At 41.0% G+C, this 26545-nt stretch overlaps 1 protein-coding gene across 4 annotated transcripts in view; it reads left to right on the top strand.

Annotated features, from left to right (window-relative positions):
- The first annotated feature begins 24950 nt into the window (after window positions 1-24950).
- CDKL5 (cyclin dependent kinase like 5) overlaps window positions 24951-26545 on the top strand; it is a 131078-nt gene continuing 129483 nt past the window's right edge. For 2 of the 4 annotated variants that reach the window (XM_054628320.2, XM_077172685.1), the window contains exon 1: window positions 24951-25049. The gene's annotated coding sequence lies outside the window, so the exon portion shown is untranslated. Of the gene's footprint in view, window positions 25050-25487; window positions 25511-25762; window positions 25936-26545 lie in introns of those variants that run through there. The other 2 variants (XM_077172696.1, XM_077172692.1) reach the window with 2 other exon arrangements.

The following is a 26545-nucleotide window of genomic DNA, read 5'->3' as shown; positions in this document are numbered from 1 at the left end:
CTTTGAGCAGTTGTAACACAACAAGTAACAGCCAACACAGCTTTGTCAAGAACAAAAGATGTCAAATCTAATCTCTCCTGCAACAAAGTAAGAGAGATCATCAGCAGAGGAGAAACATTGAAGGTCATGTTGAATGTCACTTTAGTGATTTTTTACATGGTTTTATATGATATTCTTTCAGCAAACAAGGAAAACAATGTAGAAGGAGTTATTTAGGGAGCTCATACAAGCGGCTCGTTGTCAGAAGGATGTTAATGAACTCAGTGATGGTTCAGAAAACGTGTTTACATTACTGGAGATTATACCAAACTGAGAGTCTTTAGAATGCTGGAGGACAGATGTTGGGTTTAGAAGGATTTTTGCACACTAGTGGTTTGGTTTGGAAAAAGGAGGGTTCTATTCAACAGGGATAAGTGCCTGCTACTGGGTGGCAGCAGATGCGATCAGCTATACAAACAGGAAAGGGGGAACTACTGGGTGTTCTGCAGGGAAAAAAAGCTGCAATTATGTGACCAAAAAAAAATTTCTGTTTTTATGTGAATCACAATCTATAAAAAAGGGATAATGTCACAGAGCTGCAATGAGAAAGTTAAACCACATAAAACAATACAGAAAAGGATGGACTTTGTGAAACAGCCTTATTTACATGGCCCTAGGAAAACTTAGTAGCTATGGTCTGTTTGGCTTCAGTAAATATGTGGCCCATGGAAAGAGCAGAAAAGAACAATCTGAATGATCAGGTATCTATAAAATATAACTTAGAAGGAAATTTTAAAAAAACCCCACAATGTGGAATTTAGGTTGAAGGGAGAAAGTAAAAGAAGGAGAAACATACATATCTATGCAGTACTGATATGAATGTGTATCAGGTATATGCAAGTACTGCAAAGATAAAAGGATGAATTCACTCTCCAGTTCCATAGTGGATGTATCAAGGTTTAAAACAAAGCAAAAAGATTAGAAAATAACAATTATAAGGATAGGAAGAAGATTGGCTGGGTGTTTGTGCAGCCATCAACCTCAGACTCTACAGGAAGAGCTTGCACCACTGTTCAGAACTGGCACTGGTATATTGGCCATCAGGCAGAGAGTGGACTCGGCCACCTTCTATGGTCCCTGATAATAACATGATTCAATGAATGTAAGCCTTCTTGAAGGCCATTGGAAAATATCAGCTTCCTCACGGAAAGGATTTTATTGTTTCTGCGAAACTCATGCCACTGTCTTCCAAAAATAAATTGTTTCAATAAGAATTTTAAACTGCTTTTCTATTTTCTGAGTCCTCCTCCTTTCAAGCTGTCACAATATGATTATGTGACTAAGTATATCAAAGATATCTGAGAGGATGTGCAGTTTCACTAGCTGAAGAAAGCTGCAATTTAGACCTAAAGAGGTCTGCCTTAGCATTCCGTTATGTGAATTCAACAGATACTGTAGATTTTTATCCTACAGCAAATTAACATTTTGTTCTTTCTCAAGAATGAAGTTTGCCTTTTCCAGAACAGCCTCAGAAGTCCTTCAGGGCCTGAAGTGTGACGATGACATATGCTTTTAATAACATCTTCTTTAATGTTTCTTTTCCTTTTCTGCTGGCTTATAGAAAATGCCATCACCTCCTTCACAATTTTTAAACTGTGCAGATTAAGAGCAGGAATAATTTCAGATGACAAGTGTAAAGAACACTCACTGTGACTAGAGTAAGTAAAAACATTCAGGCCTTCTAAAGCAGTTTCATTTAATGCTATAATATTACAGTATATACATGAGGTGTTTAGACATGCATGTAGGAACTGGTAGCCCTGAAAGAAAAGGAGTTATGTTACTTTCATTTGCATAGCTGCAAACCTGAAAATAACTTCTCTGAGGTACAAGAAGTTCACAGAAATAAGTGGGAACAGAATATTCACCACACAACTTGTTAAAATATTTGACTGTGTTAGTTAAAAATTGATTTTTAAAGGAAAAGCAGTGAGAAACCAATTTCCTGTAAGACAGACTTAAACTATGGCTAATCTTTTGCCACTGGATGAACAGTGATTAAAATTGCCCCAGCAAGGGAAAACAGATTTTTTTTTTGGTATTATTTTAAGTGAGTGCTTTCTGCACAATGACAAACAACAAGAAAAAAATGTTTACTCCCAAAATCTTGTGGGCAAAAACATGTAATAGATTTATAAAACCAAAAAAGACAAAATTTTAAGCAGTAGTTTCTTCTATAATTGAAGTATAAGAATCCTGAACATGTTCATAAACTGACAAAGTAAAACCGGTTTTTATATGGAAATTATTTGTTTCAGTATTTCTAAATACCTCATTTGACCTGTTCTTTACCTTGACATAAATTGCATTGTGTTTGAATTGAAATTATGCAAATCCAATGTTTTCAGTACTTCAAGCTCTAACTATCTCATTTTGAGAGTTAAAATACCAACCTTGTTTTGAGGTTTGTTTTTTTTTTAATCCAGGAATAATAATCCCTCTACTGGAGACAATTTCAGTGATCCAAACTACTTGTGTAAATGTAGTAGGAATCTTTCCAGCTAGGATAAAAGAAATTAATAAAATAGGAGAAAACATTTTATGAAATGGATTCAAACATGGGATTTCAAATAAAGCAACAGCACCAGGGAACAAAACTGTTACTTCTAGGTCATAACAACCCAGGTCAGTGATTTGTATTAGAGGTCCGAATGAAAAAGCTCTAATAAACATCCTGCCACCAATCCTGATATGTCATCAAATATTTTTGCAATGCACTTGACTCAAATTCCAATTTATTTTGCAATAGTAAAAATTAATGATTAATTATTGTCATTTAGTTGTCACACTCCACAAAACAGGATAGAAGGTAGCATAACTTTTCTCTTAATGCCATTGATTTTTCTGCAGGCCTAGGTAAGAATTAATTTCTCCAAGGTGTACTACAAGTGTCATCCAACAGGAGAGTAATAAATGTTTGAGCTTTTATAATTACCAGAGAGGAACTATTCTGGCTCCAGGTTCATATTTTGGCAAACAAAAGCAAAGTCTCCTTTAATGTGCTGACATTTCTCCTTTGGATGCTCTTTGAAAGTGGAAAGGAAATTCAATTAAAATAGAGCACCCTCATCACTAAGAGTGAGAGCAAACAAGATGAAGTGCTAATAATCCCTACCCTTGAATTCAGCAGCTGCTGCAAAGCCTGCCATCTCCCTGCTGCTGGGGCTTATCCAGCTGTCTGGGGACATCACTGCCCCACTCAGTCCCACGTGAAAAAAAACTCCAGCTCTTCGAGCTGTGAGAAAGCTTTGAGAAATTGAAACACTTAAGCAAATGCACTGTTGTCTCCCAATATTTTTAGGTAACCTGGCAGAGTCATACAGACACACATAAGGGGGTGTTTTCTCTCAAATGTAGCCTTTGGACCCCACGGTGCCACAACTTCCAAACCGAGTCCAGTTTCTGTGATGCTACTGAAACAAGCATTACTGCCATGGGATTTGCCAGTTACTGCTGACAGTTCCCTGCCAGCCCATGCTGGCAGCCTCCTGTGCCCCTTGGCTCTGTGCAGGGTGGGGCAGGCAGAAGGAGGCCAGGGGCAAGCAAGGGAGCAAGGTGGAGCCCAGCTGGCAAGTGAGGGGAGGGAGTGGGCCATCAGCTGGATTTAGCACAGGCTGGCCACCACTTGGGCTGCCTTGGGGCAGGGTGGCAGCTGTGACCTGCTGGAGCCACTGCCCTGGTTGGAACAGGATCTCAAATCCACAATCAAATGAATCAGGTCTCTGAGTGATGGGTGTGTAAATCCTTGCTTGGGCTACACCCTGGGCTGAGCATGCCCTGGGACAAATGGAGGTGACAGGGAGTGCCATGGCTGGGCAAAGGGCTAACTGCTAAATGAATGTGCTGCATAAGAATCAGACCAGAAAGGTGCTTTCTTTGAAGCCAAGAGTATCAGGATGTTTGAGCCAGGTTGCTATCTCTTTCAATTAGTACCCTAAAACCAAAAGAATTAGCTAATAAAAACACCATTAAAGCACTCTTGAAAGTTTAGTTTCAAGTCATGCATTGTTTGGCTTGATGTGACCAACCATGTACACCCTGAGAGGCCACCACAGGCATGAATAATATGACAAATGCCATTCTTTGTGTGAACAGCACTTATTTCCATTTCAGTGCAATGAAACCTGAGATGCCAGAGTGGTTAATCCTGTTTAGTGCTACTGCCAAGTCAGGGATCTGTCAGCATTATGTTTTCAAATGATGACAGAGGCAGTTTGCTTGCAGCTCTCAGCTTGCAAGCTCACAAATGCCAGCGACTTCTGCTTTCCTTAAAGCACTATTCCTTGTGGACAGAATACCTTGGTTTGAATAGGGTACTTCAATTGCTATTTCATTTATCCAGCTTCTAATAATTTATTTATTCATTTATTTATGGCTGAGTGTAATTGGCTTTATTAAGAATAGATGCTTCTGCCCCTCAACAGCCACCTTCAGAGCAGCATGGGCACTGCTAGTGTGCAGGGGTCCCTGCCAAGCACAGCTTTTCTCAGCTTTCCACCCAGGGGGAGCCTGGCTGCTGGAGAGTGTGAAGGGAGGGAGGGAGGGAGGGGGCAGGTGGCCAGGGAAGGGGGTCGGACAGAGGCCACAAGCAGCAGCTGCTAACACCTCTGTCTCTCCCTTTCTGCAAGGAAAGAGTGGTCATCTCCTGTCACCCATCCCTGTCCTAATAATAGATGACCCCAAGTCAGCACTAAATAGAACGAATGGAATTTTATTTTCTCTGTGTCAAAACATTACCTTTAATTATTTAGAACAAATACATAAGTTTTTAGTCTAATAAATGATGTTATGGCAGTTGAAATATTTTATACAAAGACACAAAAATAATGTACTTTTCCTTTCTCATAGAAATACCACCTTACCTTCAGCTTTCAATCTTTGGGTGAAAAAAATGAAGCATTTCAACTCTTTGTTAGCTTTCAATTTTAACAGCATTTTTGTATATGTTACTTTTTTGAAAAAGTATATTAATGTTCTTTACTAAAAATATGAAGATAAAAGAAGAGGGTAGAAACAGTAAGAAAATGCCAGAAAAGCCCTATACACCATTTTTCTTCTACCTCCAGATTGGAGATTGAGGGATCAGAGGGAGAGTTTTTGAAACAAGGATGAGGTGAAGGACAAGTCCTCAGTTTAAATAGTATATTCAGAGAGTTTTAAAATATATCATGGAACTGCTAAAATAATACACACTCACTCTTAGGCAGACAAAGAGATACTTCTCAGGAACTTGTTAGGAATACTTTCTCTGCCTCAACCACAACAAAAAAGGGTCAAAGAGATGCTCATGGTCCCGAAGGCAAATCCTAAGGCCACACTTAGGAAGGATCTGCATAAAAGGATCTTTATCAAGAAAGGTGTCTATAAACAACACTGAAAATAATTCTTACAATATTCAAGCACTATTTAAATCAGAGTTGTATTTTCTATTGTGTTTTATTTTGTTCTCTCCATCTCAAAAAATGCAAACAAAATTATTACAAAAACAGATGATGAAACAAATTAGAAATTCTCTTGAGACTTTTATGCAAGGAGACACTATATGTGGGGTTGTTTAATGTAGAGATGAGTGGGGGACAATAAATAAATACTTTCAAAAAAAAAATAATGTAAACTCACAGACAAACATAAGAACATACACTTAAATGTCAGAAAATGTGATGCGCTAAAATAGAAAACCTGTGAAACTCCTTAGCACAATATAACATTGCTGTTACCAACAGCTAACAGGATATCACAAAGAGATAGACCTGTAAAGGTTGAAGTAGTTCTGACTGTCTTATGATGATAATAATAGAGATAATTTTAAATAGAGAGCATCCCTTTGGGTTTTGCTTTTGTAGCTGACAGATGCTGAGGGTAAGAAAGAAAACTCTTTTTTTTTGTCTTGTAACAATTGCTTGTACTTTTTATATAATCATTTATGTTGTCAGTTTCAGAGAAAAGTAATGGGACTTCATAAACCCCTGTTTCCTTTCCAAAAATTCCTTTGTTCTTAAAAATGAAAATCTGTCATGACCAAAATACCAGCTGAGCAGGACGCAGGGAAGGAGAATCATATTTCTAATGGAAACACCAGAGATGTAAAGAAAATGCATTGCATAAGAAGTAAAACATCAAATATGGGAATTATCAGAACATAATGTTTTTTCATTCTAGTAGTTCTTTTTTTTTTTTGCCAGGGATGTAAGTTCTTACACACTTGGCATTAACAGCTTTTTCTTTATTCCAATGTTTATCTATTTATTGTTGTTCAGTTTCTTGTGAGGTTATTCCCAAAATAAATCCACAAAGTAAGCTCTAATGGGAAAATTCTCATGTCTTCAAAGGAAAGAGGATATAAGCACAGAGACAGAGTCAAAACCCTCTCAAACTAAACCCTCTATGCTTGTACTCAGTGACTGGTGCAGAGGTTGATGTTCCCATCACAAACACATTATTTCTACACCTGCAATAAGGATCCTTCAGCTGCTGACTTAAGTGCATTCTCCTCTCCTTGAGAGAATTCTTTACAGCAGTATACTGCTGCTGCTGGGACAGCAGCAGTGTTGTATAGATATGTACATATCAGCTATATATTCACACAATATAACATATATATATATATATACACACACAATATACCCATATGTAAAGTACATCTAAAACTGGAGGGAGCTATGAGAGATCAGAATTAGGAATGGCTGGAAGATACAATGGAAACTGAGAAATGGAGAAAGTATGGCATGAGCACATTGTGTAAACTGATATGAAATAAGGTACAAGTTTCTGCAGTGCTAAATCTGCTCCACTCCTGGTGAAGTTACCGGATGTGTGTTACCTGTTGCCTGTTATGGCAAATCTGTGTGAGCTGTACAAGTAGTCAAAGCACCCCTCAACTGTAACTACCTCCTGGGCAGCCCTCTCCTCCCCAGATGGAAGTTCCCAGTATGATTTGGGCCCACTGATATGGCAGTTCTTTGTGCATACAGGTGGAGTTTTGCCCATTACCTCTTTAAGGGACCCCAGCCCCTCAGGAGGAATGTGAAGCATTAGCCCCTTGGCCACAGGCTGGCCAGAAATGCATCAGCCTCATCAGTCTTGCCAGCAATCTGTGTGAAACAGTCTGAGCAGGAGTTGAGCATGTCTGAACACAGTTTGGAGATTTTTGTGCTAGAAATTGTCTAATCCAGGGAAGAGGCAGGGTAATGGAGGGGTTCCTGTAAGTGAAGTGGCAGGTGTGATCCTATACCTGTTATAGGTCTTTTCCTACCTCTGTGGAACACACAGAGTTAATTTCTGGACATCTTCTTTCTCAGATTAAAGATGTCAGAAGCTAAGGAAAGAAAAGTGATTTACCTTCAAATAGTTCTGCTGACCTTACACATTTATCACTTTACAGGACTTCATTTCTTCAATGGAGTCCATTGTTTCAACACCATTACCTCCACTTTTAGCAAAGACAATTACAGGGCATTTATTTATACACCAGAGACACATTGCTAACATTTTTACATTCTTTTCACCCAAAATAGGTCTGTCATGAAACAGTTGTTTGTCTTAAACAAATATTTTTCTCTCTCTAAGTTTTACTTAGAAATGCTCAAATGTCTTTTTATTTGCACAAGACCAAGACCTGTTTTACTACCTGTGACAAGTGAAGAACAGGTTGAGGTAATGCTGGGAGGACATGGATTATTTAGCTAATGTCATACCATTGTATGGACAGACTATTTAAGGATTGGTTTTGGGAGGTTTTTGTATTCTCTTAGTTGAGCTAGTTATCTTTCTATCAGACTATTGTAAACAAATAGCACATTACTAATGCCCTACTTACAATTACTTAGCAACAAGGAAAAACCCTAGTTATTTTTTATTTTTTAAAAATTGTTATTTAACATAAAGATTATTTTTATTATTTAAAAGACAGATAAATATTTTAAAATATTGTTACTTTAAAAACTCTCTACTTCATCCTAGTGCCCTACCACCAATCATGTGATAGTGAATGCGTATGATCACCTAAATAATTTGAAGATTAGAAAATCACCACTTTTTAATTTGTTTTTAATTTACAAAGTGGCCTGGTTCCATGTGCAGAATAGGGCCTTCTATGCTCCTGACCTGTGTTCATCACTGGATTTCGTGGCAGCATTGCTATATTCATTCCATCTGCCTCTCTTGGCCAGCTGGCTGTGGTGGTGCTGGCTCTGTTCAGACACACCATGGCAGCAGAGAAGATCCAGGACCCTCTTACTTCATAACCTTTGGCTGAAAGCTGTTCCTTAAATACATTTGCAAAATCCCACACATGCTGGAATTGTGCCAGGGCAACAAGTCCTAGAAACCACGGGGACTATGACCAATTTTTCTTGTTGGCCAGAGACATGAACACTTTGAGGTATTTTATGCCTCCAGCTCAAAAGTGCTCACCATGGAATAGCAAATGCTTGTGATTTGTCTGGTCGACTTTTCTGATCCAATGTAGGGATGTTGAAGGACAAGGAGAGAGCTGTAACACCCAAATAGTGCTTCTGAGATCATGGGATGAGGAAACAGAAATGCCATTTGCAGCTGTCTGGCCAGAGAGATGCGTCCCAGCTAGCTCGGCAGCACCGCTAGCAGCACAGGGGACACTGAGCCCGATGGCCGCGCTTCGGTCAGCGCCTCAGGCCAACGCCCAGCGCTATAGGAGGGGACAGTGCCAGGTGCAGGACGAGGCCGATGAGTGGCTGCGGGCAGCAGGGAAAGAACAGAGCGCTCTCCGGGCGGGGCAAAGCCCACATTTATCAAAGATCCTAGGGAGGCCAGTAACCAAAGAGCACAGAGAGCGGGATTACATGAGGTTATAAAGGGTGTGGGAGGCAGGGGTGGAACCAAGTCAGGAGCAAATAGGAATCCAGGGGGGAGTGGGGTACACGGAATTGACACACAGAAAAGACCAATGAAAATAACTTGAGGGAGGGTCCCCGGCCCCTGATCCAATCACTCCGAGCCCCGGACAGAAGTTTCTGGAGAAAAAGGTGGTGGCAGGGAGTGACTGGCAGGGCACCGGGGTGGGGTTGAGGGAAGGATACATTCGGTTACTAGGGAAACCGGGGTGGAGTGTAAAAAGATACAATGGTCGCTATAATTACTGGGGTGACAGGCAGGAACTGGGAGGGGAGGGAGAACCAGGGCAGAACCATTTTAACCTAGAGCGGGAATGGAACAAACCAACACAATACAACAGCCATTGCACTATCCCCATCCATGTATCACTACTCTATCCAGTCCTGATCATAGGAAACTCCTTTTGAAAATTGGAAATTTTCACTACTAAAGAACCTGTAAATTCAGTTTATTTTAATACACAAAATTGGGAACGTTTATATTTTATGATTCTTGATGCCAACTCACTAATAAAACATTGTTTGCAAAATAGTGCCCTAGAATTCTTTGTTGAGTCAAGTTTAACAAACTGACATTCCGAGATGCCCAAGGCATTTGGAGAAATGACTGCTGCACAGAGATGACAAAAGAAGGGTCAATTTCTCTTATTTTAGTTACAATTAAACCCATGTACTGCTCTTTAATGAAATCTGTCCTTGTGGGCATTTTCAGTGCTTCAATAACTTTAGGAAACAATGATCTAAAGAAAATATAGCAGTAGGACATAAAACTGCCTTACTCCAAAAAGGCAAAGTAGTACTGGAGGAAACAGGAAGGTAAACACCAAATCCAAAGATTGGGCTACAAGCTCTTGTGAGATGGTCAATGCTCCAACAGATGGAAAAAGCAGCAGACTGAACAGAAACAAAAGGAACAGTTGTTTTTGTTTTGCAGCTTTGGAAGGCCCCCCAGCTTTATCTTAGCCCCTCCAAAGCCCTAGTTTTGATAAAAATAGGACACAAACTAGGACTGTAAATCTGACTGTAAAACAACATCTGAAAATCAGATACTGAATTTGATAAATAAAAATATTTCAACTAAGATATATTCTCAGGGAGAATAATGGGATCCAGACTAAATTAATTTTCTCTCTCTTGTGAGTCAGGACTATGTTAACATTGCCTAAAATAACACTAAATCTGAATTACATTGCTCTGAACAACTTCCACATAAAATCAGTCCTGGCATGCATGATGCTACAGGTCTGGATGACACCACCTTTACCCTACTTTCATTCTAAGCCATAAAGAAACATATACATTTATATGTGGTTTTGCTTTTTTTTTTTTTCTTTTTATTTATCTTTAGCTACGTTAGAAGTTTATGTGCTACAGTAGATTTTTGTACATATTGATACTTTTATTATATTTATCAAGACTTCCATGGCTTCCTTGGAACTTTGTTGGCTATTTCCACTGGTAAGAAAGCTAATTACACCAATCATTGATTACAGGAGTATTTCTGTCTCTTCTGGTTTACAGAGGCTCTTTGCACATCCCCGTTGCCATGAACATATGACCATATGCAGCATAATCAAATAAATCTCCAAACCCCAGACAAGGATATACCTGTTCAGAGCTGTTCATATCCTTTGTAATCCAGAATTCTTAACCATGCCTTTAAATCCAGCACTGTGCAGATTAAATGGGACATTTATTACTACAGGCTGACTGACCCTTATGTATCCAGCTCCTCCTGAACACTTACATGCTCAGCTCCTTTCTTCCCTCTGTTCACATAGCGATCTATTACAGAACAAAAAGGCTTGTTATTTTAGTGTATACTGGATTTGGCTACTTTAATTCTCACAGGAGTCAAAAATTAGAAAATGCTTCAAAAATGATTTTTAAAAAATCAATTTTCAACAATCTTTCTTTAAAGGCTTCTAGACTATTTTTCTACATCACTACAAAATCCCTCCAGAGTACAAGAAGTTATTGTGAAATGAATATTCCATTGAAGGCACAAACACAATTACTAAAAAATAAGGCATGAAAGAGAGCATCAGAAATATCAATTGGTGTATGACTGAAGTAAAACAGAAAGATATCTTCCTGTCATAATGTGGGGAAAAAAGAAAATTTTTCCATATTGGTTGTGCTAAACAGAAAAGAAAGCCCTAGAACTGTAGTAATACTTATCTTGTTAAATAATACTAGGGATTTAAGGTGCTGAAAAGGGTTAGTAAACATACATCATTATCTAGAAACACTTCAACCTCATGAGAATTAGCAGGAGCAAAGAATTTAATTAAAACAATATTGATATAGCTGTGGCAGTAATTTTTGATTTTTTGTTTCAGATAAAGAAAACTAGTTCAGTGAACTAACCAAGCCATATTTCAGAGAAAAGTTCTGTACAAATGGGCCACTATGGCAGAAATGTCAATAGTAGGCACAGGTAAAAAAGTCCAAAATACAAGGCAACATGCAGTGCAGAATCAAATGTTAAACAAATGTTCAAGAAGGAGATTTTAGATCTGACTTAAGTCAAATCTTTCCCCAGCTGTATATGCTGAGGGAGAGTGAAGTTGGACCTTCCATGAAATGAGGACACAGTATAAGGAATTTGCATCAGGCTGATTTGTGTTTGCAAGATTACCAAGAATTTTCCATGTGCTGTATGCAGTGAATCAGCAAAACAATGCAAACCCAGAAAACCCAGGAAAATAGAATACTGGTAGGAGGTAACTATAAATAAAATGGAATCTATGGAAACTGCACAGTTAAAAGCTATATCTAACTTATGGTTTTCCATGAGAAGGGCATCATCAAATGAGTATACCATTTTTTAGCTGATATTTATCTGGTCCATACAAAGAAAAACAAAACAAAGAGAGGGTAACCTTAAAACAAGTCCTGATCGAACATTTCTGTCTTCCTGCAGTCAAGGACATGATGGCTCAGAAGCATTCATCTACCAGCATTGCTTTGGCATTTCTCCCAGAACTTTCAGGGTCTACTTGGCAAAAAATATGTAGCTGAATAATTTTAGTGTGCTGAACATCTTTCATCCCATGCATCAGAGTCATCTTCATGGAAACTCTGCTTAAGCTGCAGGGGTGTAACTGGGAGGAACCTCTGTATTTCAGCTTCCTCAGGGATAGGAAGAAATCCCTGACAGCCTCTGGGCTATTGTTTTACACAGCAGCCTCCATCATGCATGTGTGGGAGCAGAGAAGAAGGGATGCACATATTGCAGACCAGAGGCAGCAATCCTCATCACCTGGCATTGGTAATCAATTCTAGAAAGGGTTATGGTCAATACAAACTCTACCAAGAATGCAGTGACCTCCTGTTCTTGAACTAACAGGTCAGTATCAGCAATATCAGGTCAGTATGGCAAAGTCCTTCATACCCAAAATGAATTTACTGATCTTAGAGCAGCCCACAACCAGTACTCAGGACCAGCATGATCTTGGTTCCATAGCAAAGACAAAACTGAGCTTGAAATATACCTCACCTTTAGCTGTTTTCTTTCCCTCACAGAGAATTTCCTCCTTTACTTCCTTTACTTCTATACCTGAAAGGACATCCCCACCTTGTTGGTGCTGAAGGAGAGCCCTCACTCCAGCTCAGGTGTGTGCATTTTCCACCAGGAGATCCTCATCAGGAACAAAACTGAGCATTGCATCAGGCCTTCCTCCTACACACCTCAGTCAGGGTTTAGAAAATGACATCTCAGCAGCATCTACTTCTCTGAGTGTTCATTTCCTCATCTTTCCATATAGCCTGCTTAGAGGGTAAGTGATTTAAGCTGTTCAATTTAGAAATAGCCTGCTTAGAGGGTAAGTGATTTAAGCTGTTCAATTTAGAAAGTCTTCTTTCTCAAAATTAAACACAGGGAGTCTTTGTGTGACTCCTGGGGCATGTGTCAGACAATCATATTGTGGCCAGTACCTGCAGCACATCCAGACCAGCTCCAGAACCAGCCTACAACAAAGTCAAGTGGCTGCTTTCTCAGAAGATGTCCATGTGATAACTGGAGTAGGTTTTAAACTGAGCTTATTACCATTATGCCATCTCTTGTGATTAATTACTACAATTAAAAAATGAGATAATGGTCACAAAAAGAAAATACCAAATTTTGGAAGAGAGGAAAGTGAGGAAAAAAAAAAAAAAAGAAAAAGGGCAAAGAAGAACCTAAAGGAAATGTTCTCAGAAAGTCAAAGACTTCCATGCTTAAACAACAACTGCAAAGCTGAAAGAAAATCCTTTGTAGACTTAATCAGTAAGCAAATAAAATGTCAGTCCTCCTCTTTTGCATAGAAGTTTGGAAGATCTAATCAACATATTTTTTTATTATTTAATATACACAAGTTATATGAAGGACTGATGGATCGTTACATGTATTGGGTGTGACCCACAAGCCACAGGGCAGTTATGGTTTATTGATTGACAAGATTTATTTCCACATTTCACTGTTCAGACTGTTACAGAGGGTTTGCATGTTTTTGTTGCTTTCCACACCTTTCCATCCCCTCACTGCTAATTTAAGAGCTGTTAGTCTCAGTTCATAGTGATTGTGAGAAAATAAAATTCCATCTGTTTCTGTCAGGAAAAGGAAAGATAGGGAAGGGAATGAGAGAATCAACAGAAAATTCCACTTGCTAGACATGCTTTGCTGCTGGCTATTACTTTTCTAAGGGATGCCTTACACAAAGGACCTAGAACTGAACATATAAACTGTATTTTAGTTTTATGCATGACCTTAAGTTAAGCACTTCCAAGAATATTGTGCAAAGCACTATTCTTTGACTGTTCAGCTAAATCTTTAAATATGACTCCCATGTGCAAATAGTGCCATACAGAACTATTTAACTAATAAGCAGCCTAGAGCTCATTTTTTCCCTTGCTGGGTTTTCAGTTCCAGAAATATTTCTGATGGGAATGTGTAGGAACTTATGCCAGAGTTGTAGAGCATAATAGCAAAATTCAGGCTTCTGTCTTTGCAATCTGTCTTTCCAATAGCTCTGGAATGGCTTAAAGGTGAACAAATAATGAGGAAGAGGGACAGAGAAATGAGGAGGGAGACACATATGCTCAGACAGAAGCAGAGATAGATTTAGGATGAAAAGCCATTAAGAGTTAAATGATCTGCAAAGAGTAAAGCCTTGAAATTAAATTTCACTTGATATCAAATAGGAGATTTAAGAGAGGTATGTTAGGAGAGCCTCCTTTCATGAAAATGCAAATAGCAGCAAGCTGGTTTAATTATAGGCTGTAAGTGTTGCATGATGGAAGACCAGAAAAAAAATGCAGAAGGGAGCAGAACCATAAACCCTTCCCGCTGGTATTTTCAGGTCTTTTTTAAACAACAGTAATCTCAATCAAACAATATTTTGCATTGCTACATTTTTTTTTCATAGTTCATTGATAGTTTGTCATATGCAGACAGCGGTGGGATTTCTTCTGCTTGAAGGTATCTCTTCAAGGAGGATCTTGCAACTAAAATGACAAGATATTTTCTGCTTCTGAGGGATGGAAGTGCAGGCATGAATTCCATTTTTCTCCTCATCCAGAGACCTGCATACACTGCTGCCAATGGCAAGAAGATTAGATCCCATAATCCAGTTCCCTGGAAGAAAGAGATGGAAGTATCTGGATGAGGCAGCTACAGACCACAAAGCTTTGCCAGCAAATGAGGCAGATCTCCCCTACAAGCAGCTGTACACAATGCAACTCATTAGTCTTCTGCTATTCATTAGTTCATCTCCAGTATAAAACACTGCTTACTACAAGAGGAGAGCATAAAGAAAGCACATATTCAAATATGCTCTACCTAAAGGTAATAAAAATACAAGCAGTTCGCCTTAGTAGTAGAAGTGACAATTCTCTTGTCCTTTCAGCCCATTGTGGCACACAGCAGCCAGCTCTGTCTGAACAATATTTATGCTTGCCAGACCCCTAAATTCTAATCTCTCCCCTCCTTCAGTGAGAAAAAAAGTCCCTTTACTTCCATTCTCAAATGGAGAATGACCTAAAACTAAACCACAATCTTTCAGGAATTAAGTATTTGCATACAAAACAGGTCACAGAATACATTAGTTATGTGTTTAAAGTCTGGGAACATAGTGGCGATAGGTGCTTCCTAAAAAACAGACAATAATAGCTCTGAAATTGACAAAGGGAAAAATGTTAAACCTCTCAGTGTTCAATAATATATTAAATCCCTGATGTTTGTATTATGTTTTAGAAAGGCAAAGACTGCTTTCCCAAGACTTTTTTTGCTTTCCTTCAGTAGATGTCACTGCAGTACAGGATAACTAGTTCCAACACAGTTTTGGAGAAAGATATTAGTTTCATCAGGGAGTGGTCCACAATGGAGAACTGCAGCCTTATGTTTTCAGATTTTCAGCAGTGACTATCAGGCTGCACATCCAGATTTTTTTCTTAGACATTTTTTCCCTGGTTGGGGACTAAACACAAGAAACTATTCACTGTTGTAGTTGGATGCTGTTAAAATGATACCAGGGAAGCTAATCTGGGACAACCATCATCCTGAACCAAAACCAGCTACTGTGTAATTCATTCATTTTGCCTCTGAGGATTCAAATCACCACCTTTTTTCTGATGCAGCTTCCACCAAGTAATTAATCCCACATCCCATTATTCTGATCAAGACCTGAACTTTTTTCTCTGCATTCTTTGCTATAACTTGAAAGCAAAATCTCCACCATACTAGTTCTTAATTTTTGTAATTTAATATATTTCACTTTTAAGATGCTTATATAGTAAAACAAAATTTTGGTTTTAACCAGGGTCAAGGGGTTTTACTCAAAACAAGAAATCTTCAGACATCAGCCAACAATGAAAATATATGAAAGTAATTGGTTTACTAAGTTGAGAAAATCCATTTGAAAATATTTCTGGAAAATCCTATGTGCCAAACCCAGAAGGATTGAAGTTAAAAATGGAAAATAGCATCATGTATGTGAGAAGCAACATCAGAAACTGAGGAGGGTTTTGCAAGATTAAAAACATACTTTCAGCATGCTGAAAGTACAGTTAAAGCAATGTGGTTGCTAACAGAGTCATCAGAATATAGTCAGAGAGTACAAACTCCTCCTCTCTTAGTCATTCCTAGAAAACAAATCAGAACCACAGTCTGCTGCAGCTCCCCAGGCTTAACTACCAAATCCCTTCTCAAAAACAGGAAGGAGAAAGCTTCTCTTGGAAACAGGCTTTTTGTGGGCATTATGACTGAAACACAAATGCTGGTGGAGAGCAGCATGGTGAGCCTGCAGGACACGAGACCAGCAGACCTTTCTTTGTCACCTTTCAGGACAGGTGAGAACAGAACCCCCTCAGCAAAGAGCCCCAGCTGCTGAGCCATGCCAGGGACTGAGCGGTGCATTCCAGCAAGATGGATCCCGTCCCAGAGCTTTGCATGTAAAAACACACACTTTGAATTTCACAGGAGCCAAAGCTGCCTGCCAGGAGCATTAGGAGGAGCTCACTCTGCCAGTGGGTGTTCTGTGCTCACATGGGAAAGCTGCCTTTTGATCCCTGGGCATGGTCTTATGGGCTGTTCTCTGCAGAAACCCAAGCTCCAGGTGACAGAAGCACAGCAAAGTCCATGTCCAGGGGGAAAAAAAGTGCACTTCCAAACAAAGCAGAAGCAGCTGCAGAAACAGGAAAGTCCCTAAGACAGAAGCCAACACTATTATCAAGCAGCAGGGCCCTCCAATGCAGAGTGCTGAAATAAACCTGGTCTCAGCCATTTAGGTTGCATTCAGGATGAAGTCTGTATTAGGCATCATCCAAACAGACCTGCCAAATGTGGTGAAACAGAAAGATCTACACTTGTTTAGGAATGGTACTATTAACATCTATTCCTTCTCTCAGCCAAATGAATCACCTGATACTGTATTAAATATAGTTTCTGTCAGCCTTTCCACCACCACCTAATGCACACACTGAAGATGACAGAGTAGGAATCCATAGTTCATTTCCCACTGCTCTCTCCAGAGAAAAGCCCACACATCTGAGTAAATATTTGCAGATGATGTCTGGAAAGAAAAAAGAAAAATATTTTGAGGGACTCTGCTTTAAAGCCACCTTCTACTAAGATGGCTAAACAGAATTTAAGATCATTATTTTTACCATCCAAGTTTGAAAATTTTGTCTTTATGCTACATCTTCCTTTCTTACTGCTTCTACCTGTCTTTTGCATCTTCACATTTCACACCTACACCCTTCTTTCCTCCCACTTTCTTTGTCTCTGTAAAAAACCCCTGTCATCCATGACTTTTTCATATGTCGTTCCTTTCACCCTCACCAAGTCTTTTTTTATCTTCCCTCTCTTTCAGAAGTTTCTCTTTTCCATTCATTTCCATCTCCCCAGATACATTTCATGACAATCACACTGGACTTTTGCTCTTTCCCTGTCTGTACGCCTCCCAGGCTACATCCCTTTTCCTCCATTATTAGCAGCATTAAATATGACCCTACTCACTTCCCCCTATAATTTTCTTTCTGTCTGCTCTCCATCTTCAGCCTTGTCCCTTTATTCAGCTCAAGGCATTATTTTATTTTCATTGTATCCCATGTAAGTCTTTACCAATTCACCTGAACCCTTGGCTGAAGAGTCCCATGTCTCCCTTCTGTGTTCATTCCTCCTTCAGTTCAGCCTATACCAAGGCTTACAGCCTTGCACTGGTTTTCATCAGCCATATTCTTGAATCTCTGATGCTGAGATGAGGTGTTCCTCCCTTTTAAACAATGATCATACCTTTTACCTTCATACTTGAGGTCATCTTCTCCCTCAAGCCTTGTCAGTCAATCCTTCCACAATTTTCAGATGATCAGTAATTCTCGGTATTTTTCTCCCTTCTCTTTTTCCCAGATTTCTTCATTTCTCCTTTCTCTTTTTATCCCAAGGATTGTTGTTAATTTTCTACATCCTTCACTTCACCCCTTTTTGCCACTGCAAGCTTTTTTTATCCTTCTATATTTCTTCCTGTTTCCTGGTTAGGTAACTCTCCATTCTCCAGTTGGGGAACATCTCTCATCTCAAGTAGGATTTTAGCTACCCTGAATCATCCTCCCTTTTACTCTGCTCCTCTCTACTCTGCATCTCCTTCACTCTCCACGTTGGGATCTCACCAATGTCTTCTACATGAAGACATGTGCTTTCCATCACTTCCCTTTCTGTAACTTCTTTCCTTCTTCCATGTCACATTTAAGAATTTCTTTTCCAACTCCTCCGATTGCCTCAGTTCTTCCATCCTGAGCAAACTGTTGTTCACTCCTCCTTCAGTTCTCACGCTCCCACCAAAAATATTCTTTTTCTGATCCCCTTTTCTCACCAGCTACAAACTGCTCTGCTCCTCATTCCCATCTCCAAGCTCATTAAATTTACCTCTTCTCCAGTTTCATTCCAGAACCTCTGTAAACTAGGTTTCTCCCCTTAGACACAACATAATCTGCTTTTACCTTTGACTGTTACTGATTTTGAACTGAGATGAAGTTGAAAAATAATAATCCATTATTGAAACATTATTCTCCTTAAGTTTCCATGATTTTTCCTTTTTTTGTTGTTTTCTCTCTGTGCATCTACCCATCACCACTTCATGTCACTTGGCGTTCTTTCAAGACCCACCTCCAGTATTCATGACAATGTGACCCTACGATGATTTAGTTATTATTTTGAATATTCATCTCTTCACTGCAGATCTGACTGTTTTTATTCAAAGGAAAGCCTCAGAAAATTTGGCTCAGATTTGTTCTCCAGGGACATGACCCCAAGAATGATGTGTTTAAAACAGCAGTTTCAGTTGTATCTCCTTTGCAGTCACCATGACAAATCATATCTAGCCTGCCACTTATCTGCACTTTCCACCTCCATCTTTTTTTCATAGCCAAATTATGCTGAAATCCTAACAACACTTTTCCCTAACATTTCCAGTAGAAGAGTTTCTGCATTTATATGCATAATTAAAACTCATCCAAATTTTCATTATGCCACACATTTATTGCTGCAACATCTGTTTTCTTATCCTTGACACCAACTACCTTAATAATTCATCATCACTATGGGAAATGGCAAGTTCTAAATCTTCCTCTCCTACAACCCTCTCTTTTTCCCCCCATCTTTACTGCACTAGGATACACTGTCTTCATTTGGAAGTCCATTTACAGTTTGTCCCCACTATATCATCTCCTAAGCTCTCACATCCACCCTACCCAGGATAGATGGGTGTTAAAAATTCAGGAATGCACATCCATGTTATCTCCTGTGTGCTCCTATGTGTTCTTGCTGAGCTCCTCATAAATATCAGGAAAGCTACTTCAGTGTTTTCCTCAAAAACCTCTGCCACAATGCTACAAATTTGGATATATTTAACCAATTGTCTATCATGTGTGTGATCTACTTCATCCTTTCCCAATGGTCTCTCACTATGAACCCTTGAATTATAAGGCGGGGGGAAGCAAGGATGATTCTATTATTTTGTGTTTGTATGAAACCTGATCCATCTATGTAAGAATTCTGTCCAAGACTAAGACTCTATTTTAGAAAAATTGTGATGATAATACATGTTACAATAAATAAAAATTGAAACAACTGCATTGATGCTGTTGTCCATCCCCTATTTCTCTGCTATATTTAAATTCAGATTTCAGAACATAATCTCTTGTATGTCAGGCTACAAAAATACATACACATCTTTCCCCTTACTAAAAATACATTTAAACAAAGTTATATTTTTTATTTAATTGGAGATTACATTTAGTGGTACATGAGCCTAGGTGCCGTATTTAATATATTATGTGAAGTTTTTTGATTGTGTATATAGACACTAAATGTAGAAGCATGGACTCTCCGTGAGGCTTGACTCAGAAAGACAATTAACAAATTATATTTCTTATAGAAGGAAGGGTGATTCTTCTTTTATATGGAAATATTGTCTCTTAAAAATTAGGTCAAAAGAGCCCCCAAATGAGGATACTGCTGGTATGGTTGAAACAATAGTAACTACATAGTTTAAATGCAATCAAGAGACAAAGGAGCAAGAAGGAGAAGTCAGACGCCGAAGGAAAGTAAAGTATTTAAATAATGAAAGGGACATGCTTTGGGAAACCGTTTATATAAAGCTACAAATGTTCTGAAAATGGGACTGATTTTAAGAAAATAATCACTACAAAAATATGTGAGCTATCCTATCTAATCTGTCATCATTGCTAGGGACACCATAGGAACACTCATTCTGACATCATTGCTGGGGACAGCAGAGCTCCATGGGGGAAAAATAGGTGGAAAACAAAGTGATGTGCTAGTCTGTAATGATATATGTCAGTACCATTGCTCTGAGATGAAGGTGAGGACTGCAGCATTGAAGGGTCTAGACAACCAGGAATTGCCCTCAAGAGCTTTACACACAGACTACCTCAGCAAAAAGCCACCCTGCAATCATGTCATCTTACCCCTGTCTGTTCCAACCAGATGCTGACATAGAACTATAAATTATGCTCAAGGATGAAATACATCATGGGCAAAGCTACCTATGTAAACACTGAAGGTGCCTATTACACACAGGAAGAGATATTAGGATGAATGAAATCCATTAACCACAACTAGTCATTAATATTGAAATAAAGATGTATAGTTCTTGAAATGTCAGATTGTCTAAATTACTGTAGTCTGGTAAAAAATATTTTTAAACTTTATTCTGTCCATTATTTTCTCATCATAGACAAATAACAAAAACACAATGATTTTAGATTTACAAAAGAACAGCAAAAGTGTTTTTACTTTGCTGAAAGTCAATTTACTTCATTGGAAAATACAATGCAAATGATCACTTGCACATATAGGTAATTTTCTTCAGGTATCAGCACTGTCATAAGTACAATAAATTACAGTAAAAAGAGGACTGAGTTCAGAATATCTAAAATTAAATGCCAACAACTCAGTTATTCATCTTTGCTTCTGCAAGTCAAAACAGTCACATTCTGATCTTGCAGGTTATAATTAGGCTGAGTCCTGCCTCTGTAAAAGCAGAATGTGTATCTCGCGATCTACCCACGTATGTTTAGGGAGCCAGCAGAAAGGGCAGTGCTAATGCATAGGGGGAGAATACAGCAGGTGGTTAAGCAGTGCAGAAAACCTATTTTTAAACTAAGAGGCAGAGAGTAGGTAAGCTCTAGATCACTGGTACTTTTCATAGCCTAAACAAGTCTTGTTAAAGAAGACAGTAAGACTATTTCTTAAAGACCAAGTACTATTTCTTCTGTTACTTTCCTGCTCTTGGAAGGACTTCATCTAGCTTAGAAGTGCTGGGTAGAGCTGCTTGTATTTCTGTCTCAGGGATGTGCAGAAACCCCTCATCCCTACCAGCACACACACCACACCCGCACCAGCAAAATCTTGTGGAGTGAACCACTTGCCATTTTGACTGCATTGCCCACCAAATGAAGGAAGAAAGAATTGATTTGTAGGCCTTGCACAGAAATGATTGCACAGGAAGGAATAAAGCCGTAGCTCTTTGATCATGAGCCTAATCTTCAAAATGAATCAAGAGCAATACTTGCAAGTTACACATTTTGAAATATACATTTTAGGAAAAGTTTTGTAAAAGGATGCCAATGCAGACTCTGCCACCTGAGAATTGTGACTATTGGATGTATTAAAAGTGCAACACTGTATAGGAAATTCACCATAAAATTATTTTAAAAGTACTGATTGCTCAGCTGAGAGCTTGGTTCCCAGGAAAGCAACAGCCAGTTCGTTGAGAACAATAATAAAACCAGCATCACTCCCTTTTGTTACACTGTTTTCTCTTAAGACCTTAGGAAAGAAACAATATCTATTGACTATTTCATGGTTTTTCTTTCTTCTGTGTGTAATGAAATGTCATTGCAAGAAAGAAGAAATGAATATTCTGCTACTATCCATGTGCCAATTTCTGCACTTTTCAGCCAAGAAAAACTCCCATTGATTTTTGCCCTTTTAAAGGCTCTTCTAATGCCAGGATAGTATCTTGGCCCTTTTATATACATTCACACCTCACTAAACTAAGGCTCATTCCTCCTTGGCTCTTAGTATCAGTGAGAATAGGGATGCAGTGGGTAAGCAGGTCTCTCCTTCCAGGCTGTGTGACATTGGTTGGCCACCAAACCAGGAGCTGCCTTTGCACCCAGCTGAAGTGGTGACTCACAGGTGCTCCGGAGAAGTAGGACACGTGTAGGACTTGGCACTTGTCACCAATTCCAGCAGAACTGATCAGACTGCTCTGATCTGTACTGGAGGGCCAGCCTGACACTGAGCCAGCCAGTGTCTGGGACCAAAAAGGGAAGTCAAGACAATCTGGCTGCTGCCTTCAGGTGTTTGCCTCTGGCCTTCATCACTCCACAGTCCCTTTAGGAGTTCCTGGAGAAAACACTTAGGTGGCTCTTAGGAAACTTGGGCGTTTCCCCTTTTTTAACAGGAAGTTTGTCTAAAAAAAAAGATATCTTGTTATGAATGAGACCTGCTTATTTGTATTCAGAGTCATATATGATTGCTTCACCTGGTAAAACTTATTTTTTCCTATATTTTGTTGTAGTGACCTTGTGAAATGTAGTCTAGCTTGCCAAAAGAAAATCTTTATAATAGATGTGAGTGTCAGTAAAAAAGGGTTTGGCCTCCACATCATGCCTGATTTGAATGGTTCACATTAGAAAATTCCATCTTTATAACTGAGTTAAATTAGCTTTATATTTTTGGAGACAGTAAACAAAGATCTCTTGTATTCTAACATTTCTGTTACAACCACAAGATGAGGGCAAAAAATATGACGATGAATATGGAAGTAACCTAGAAGACAAGTGAGCTATGATGTTTGATTTCAGACATGTAAAATTATGGACTGCTGTCTGTAGTCAAGCTCCTCAAGAATTAAAGTTTATAAAAAAGTGTTTTATCTTATCTATCAAATAACATATTTCTCTCACACACACCTTCCAAAAGTAGACAGATCTTAGTAAAAGGAGTAACTATGTCATGTTAGTGCATTAAACTGGTTGCCTGTGAGAAGCACTGTAAGAAAAAGAAATTGATTTTGTGTATGTTTTAAGAAAAAATAAGCTCTGATTTTGCTACCACAGTGGTTCTCTGTATGCTTTCTTACAAAAACTTTATGTGTGCTACATTTCTTACAATCTGGCCTCATATTAAAATGACAAGATATACTGATAGAAAAAAAAATGTTTTCATTGCTAACATATGTTATTGGAAGTTCATTCAGTTATTTTTAATCATTAAACCACTACCCAGTCATTTATCTTCATTTTAAACTTGCAGCACCACTGCCTTCTATCCTGGAATCTGTTGCAGGTGTAGGGAGATTAATAAGGACCACAAAATCCACTGACAATATTTGGATCAGCAGCAGTGGTAGCACGTTTTTTACTCAGCTCAAGTCATCCTTATAGCTGTGGATGGTGTGATGTACTCCTGACACAAGAATATGGGATGATCCATACACGAACTGGAAGTTCTGGCAGACTTTTAAGCATCAAAGCTTTTAGGCATCGGTTGAGTGCCAGCTGTGAACCAGGAATCAGATGTTACACTAGAAATCCCCTGGGACCTTCCTTCTGAACTACAAAGCTCCAAATCTCCAACTTCTCTGGCAAGCACCGAGCTCTATCAGAGCCATGGAGTGCAGCCCTTGGTGCTGAGGGCCTGATCTTCAGGCTGTACTCACCTCAGGGATTCCTGGTCTTTGACTAGTTCAGTTTGAGTCCTACCCAGTGCTCATTTGTGGCTGGAATGCATTCGTTTAGCTTTATACAAAAGGGAACTATTTCATGCACTCCAGCACCACTCCACACTCTGAATTACAGCACTGTTAGCAGAGATGATGACAGCATTTACTTCAAAAGTGCATCTCTGATCCAAACTAAAACACTTCAGTGCCCCAAGGCTCATGAAGCAGTCTGTGTGGAACAACAAATGAAAATGAGATGCCTGATTTTTATGCACTGCAATGCCTTAAATTCTGCTATCTGTCTGTGCAGATCTTTCTAGATCCTATATTCTTAAAGAAGAAATATTCTTCTGGTTGCAATATGCAACCATTGCTGAATTCTGCAGCATGTTATGTCCATTGGGCTTCATAACATTTTTCTAATTTAAATAACCATTGAAGCATACCAAGAAAATGGGAGTCGAGTCCAAGCATCCATAACTCGCAGAGCTACATTTTGCCGTGATGCATCTGATATTCGATGTCGGCTGGAAAGTGGCTTTTACTTTAAAACTGTTATTATGTGTGAGTAAAGCTAAAAGGTGAAAGCCTTACAGGCGCCAGCCCCAGATTCTGAAAGGCCAGATGAGAGTTTAGTAAAAAAAGATGGAGAAACGCTTAAGGGCTGGAGGCATTTTCACCGGAGATACTGAATTTTAACATCCCCTTCTCTCCAGCCGCTCTCCTTCTCTCCACCCCTCCAGCACAAGCAGCAGCAGCAGCAGCAGCAGCTCCTACGGCGCTTCTCCCACCTCCCCGCCCCGCAGCCGGTGACAAACGGCTCTGCGCGCCGGAGGCGGGGACCAGCTTACATGCCAAAAAAAGAAATTAAAAAAATAAAAAGAGGAAGCCCATCCGTTCCGCGGAATCCCCCGCACGAAAAGCCCCCTGGCCCCTCCGTTAGCGAGGGACACATCCCCCACAGCCGTGCCGCGCCCTGCTGCTGGGGGCTGGCCCCCGCCCCTCCCCCTGCGGAGGTGTCCCCACGTCCCCCACGACCGGGCCTGTCCCCGGGACCGCCCGACGCGACCCACGGGACCGGGACCACGCCGCGCCCCGCGCCCGCTGCGCGGCAGCTGCGCCTCAACCGAGCCGGCCCCGGCCGGGGCGGTGCCGGGGGGCGGTGCCGGGGGTGGGGAGGCGGACCCATGACTAGCTGCTATTGGTCGAGGCGGGAGAAGGCGTGGCCTGGGACACCTCCATCCTCTGCTATTGGTGGGCGGAGACGTCAGTGCGGGTTGGGGGCGGGCCCTGCGGCCAGCGGGGTGGGCTGATCGCGGCGGGCGGGGGAGCGCAGCGAGGGGGCGGCGGCGGCGGGCAGGGAAGCGCCAGCGGGTGCACCGAGAGCAGCGGCGGCGCCGGAGCGCAGGTAGGGGAGCCGCGCTGGGGGCTCGCCCCGTGCCCCCCGCCGCCCTCACCTGTCGCCGCCCGGCTGTCGGGCTCCTGCCGCTGCTGCGGCGAGGCAACCCCGCGCCTCAGCCCCTTCCCTCGGCTCCCTGTCCGTCCCCTCTCCTCCTCGGCCAGCCGCGATTCCCCAGCCGCTGCTGGCGGCCGCCTGCCGCCCTCCTCCCATCCCGCTGGGGCCGGTCAGTGTCTGCTCCCGGCTCTGCTCCCAGCCCAGGTGCGCCCGAGGCGCCGGGAAGGGCCTGGGGGCGAGGCTGCGGAGCCCGGCGGGGTCCGCGGGTCGCAGGGTCCGCGGCCGCCCCTCTCGGGAGGGGGCAGAGCCGGCGGGCGCGGCCCTGGCTCGGTCCCGCCGGTGGTGCCGCGGGGTGCGGGGAGCGCCGCCCGTGGGATTCCGCCCGCGGGATTCCGCCCATGTGCCTTGCCTTGGTGAGCTCTCCCCGCTTCCTCCCCGATACCCTCTTCCGTCGCACTGGAAGCGCTTAGAGCTTTTTCTAAAAAAGATGCTCCTTAGGTTATTATGATTTGGCGGAGGCACTGTTTCGCTGTTGGGTGGATTTGGGTTTTTTTTTTGTGTGCGGTTTTGGGTTTTTGGGTTTTTTTTGTTTTGTTTTATTTTTTTAATCAGTCACCCTGTTGCTGGGCTTATGCATTGTCGGTGCCAGTTGTGAGGAAACGTACCAGTTATTCCGAGGTAGGCAGGTGGTGATGGAGAGCATCGGAGGGGACAACACCCAGGAGAGAGAGAAGGCTGCTCCTCACCTCTTGCCGCTAGGAAGATGAGGGATGCCGGGATTCCCGTCGCTGGGCTGTTCCTTGCTTCTGCTCTCAGCTTTCATCTTTTATATTGGCGGGTGAGCAGGGAAACCTCGGTTGCTGTCCTTGGAGCATACGGAAGGCGAAAGGATTTTTTTCAAGCAGGGTTTTGTGTGTCTGCAGCAATGCCTTTTTCTAGAGCTGGAGGAGCAAGAAGCTGAGCTCCTATTCGGTTCTCTCTATGAATGTGAGGGCTCTGCACGCTGTTGCTGATGCTGAACTACTCCAGCCTTGCTCGCAGAGATCCTCCTGCCGCCTGCATCGTGCAGAGCCGAGCATGGCTGCGGCAGGTAGCTGTGAGAGGCAGCAACAGCCTGCCACTGCCATGCTGAAATTAGTAATGATTGTGCATATTCCTGGTGCTGTGCCTCGGGCAAGGGAAGCTATTACCTGGCTTGTACTCAGTAGGCTTGTCAGGATGGTAATACATTAGTCACGGTCACATCTGGAAGAATCATATATTACTAATAGGTGTTTATCTAGTAAAGCTTTGCAAGGTCTCAAACAGGCTGTAAGAGAATGTATGACAGAGGAGGGCTGGGAAAATCCATTGGCACACTGGTAAACGCAGATCATAAGTGCCTCTGCAGTACTGCATGAGGGAAGTTTAAAATTGTCCTTAGTTTCTTTTGTTTTCCTCATGCCTCT

The sequence above is a fragment of the Agelaius phoeniceus genome, chromosome 2 (assembly GCF_051311805.1).
Source record: "Agelaius phoeniceus isolate bAgePho1 chromosome 2, bAgePho1.hap1, whole genome shotgun sequence".
In the NCBI taxonomy this organism is placed as follows: domain Eukaryota; kingdom Metazoa; phylum Chordata; class Aves; order Passeriformes; family Icteridae; genus Agelaius; species Agelaius phoeniceus.
Note: the sequence above shows the minus strand (reverse complement) of the source record. Positions and strands in the feature narration are given on the sequence as shown.